The 1,840-nt window shown below is 38.5% G+C and overlaps 1 long non-coding RNA gene across 2 annotated transcripts in view; it reads right to left on the reverse strand.

Annotated features, from left to right (window-relative positions):
* Positions 1-1,149, reverse strand: part of LOC102373383 — a 176,620-nt gene extending 175,471 nt beyond the window's left edge. For both annotated transcript variants that reach the window (XR_003093580.1, XR_323592.1), the window contains exon 1: positions 1,078-1,149. This is a non-coding gene — a long non-coding RNA (uncharacterized LOC102373383). The remainder of the gene's footprint in view (positions 1-1,077) is intronic.
* Between the last annotated feature and the right edge of the window lie 691 nt (positions 1,150-1,840).

The following is a 1,840-nucleotide window of genomic DNA, read 5'->3' on the forward strand; positions in this document are numbered from 1 at the left end:
TACTTTATTGCTGCGCAGCCTTTCTCTGCCCTTTCCGCTCTGTGCACCTCTTCACTCTCATCCTGCTACCATGACTAGTCTGAAACATGGTTGCAGGCACGCTTCTACACCATTTTATACCCAACAGCAATCTGCTTCCAGAGCAAGGTTAGCAAAAGTTAAGCAAACCAAAAGGGGAACAAGACCGGCTTTGCCAGCGTATTTTGCTTTGATTTTTTTCCTTGCTTATTTTTTCATTAGGACTATGGATTCTTTTTCTAGTCCGGTTTAGCCCTGAAAAGCACGGCTAGAATTGCACATTACTAATATTTTTAACATCAAATACTGCATTAAATGTAACCTCTGGAAGAGCCTCAAACAACGGGGAAGCACAAAAAAGAATCCCATAGACACAGACCTGCTCCCCGGTGGGGAAATTACCATGTTGGACTTCATCGCTATCAACCGTCAGACCCCAAAAACAAGCAAAGAATTTGTGATCACCTGATTCAGGATAATTTTAAGTCACTGGTAAGCTGAAAGTTAGATTTGAGCTCTCTGCCTTTTGATTTAGCTAGCAATGGAAATAAGTAGCTATCTATTGCTAAATATTGGATATTTTACTTACAGTACTAATTCTGGGAAGATTAAGGTTTTTTGGGGTGGCTGTTTGTTTGGGGTTTTTTTGCGTTTTTTTTAAAGAACTGGGAAATAGCTGAAAAGCTGAATAATGAAAGCAATCTAGATTCCAGTCCCACACCATCCAAAGGGGACAGATAAAAATAAAAAGAGCAGCTTTAAGTGATGCTCAGGATGTTGTTAGTCAATAGCAATAAATCACATTCATAAGCTCACCCAGCGGTAAACCAAAACTAAACTTAAATTCATTTTCTTAGGAAGTTTAGAGAGTCGGTGTCACTTTGAAATCCAACACAGTCAAAAATGTTTATGGTAAGAGGGTGCCATTATCAATACTTTTACTAGCGAGGGGAAGATTTATCAATTGGTTAAAGATGAAATAAGAAGGAAATGGCAGGCTTCACATTCAGACAGCATAGGGCAATGCTTTAAAAAAAAAACAAAAAACAATTTCCAAACCTCCCAAGGCAGATGGAAAGCAACCTCCGAGTAAAATTTTGCTTCTCAAGACAAAGTACCAGTATTATGACTTCACCGTCCCATGTGCTGCTCATTGCACTTATTAAAGGAAAGGAAGTTTATCATGTTCATCTGGTCAGTAGTTTCCTTAATAAGTGCAAACTAGGTGATTTAGAAAGTCTTTATTCAATACTACTGATTCAACTCAAAGGGAAAGCCTACAGAATTCATTGCGAGTCAGTGTTTTTCTCCTAATGTCTATTGATGAAAGAAATTTAGCAATATTTCTTTAGCTGGACAAGTCTAAAGAATACTCCACCTCAACGAAGTCGAGCAAACCTTGGACAGCTTATGGAGGTAGTAAATTGAGAGAGACCTCCTGGAGAACAAAATGAACTACTCTCTCAGTCTTAACTAATTTGATAATAAAACTTAATGCTAAAAAGCTTGTAAATCCTGGTAATGGTAACATCATAGGGCATCATAATAATTGCCGTGCAATGTCATTAGAGTGTTTCTTCTCACAAGATTTGGCTAACACCATCAAAGCATTCCTCTTTTTACTTTCCAACCAAGGGGAGAGGAATCCCATTTTTCAAATTGCAATTTTTTTCTCCAAAATACCCACCTGCCTTCTAGAGCTTTGTCTAGCTAAGGGACCCAGTATCTTCCATTTCAGATTTGGTCAAAAAAGGGAAACTCTGTAGCCTGGGCTGGTCTTCAAGCAAGTCAGTCTTTTACTTGGGTCTTGTAATGACCCACT

The sequence above is a fragment of the Alligator sinensis genome, unplaced genomic scaffold (genome assembly GCF_000455745.1).
Source record: "Alligator sinensis unplaced genomic scaffold, ASM45574v1 scaffold752_1, whole genome shotgun sequence".
NCBI classification, from domain to species: domain Eukaryota; kingdom Metazoa; phylum Chordata; order Crocodylia; family Alligatoridae; genus Alligator; species Alligator sinensis.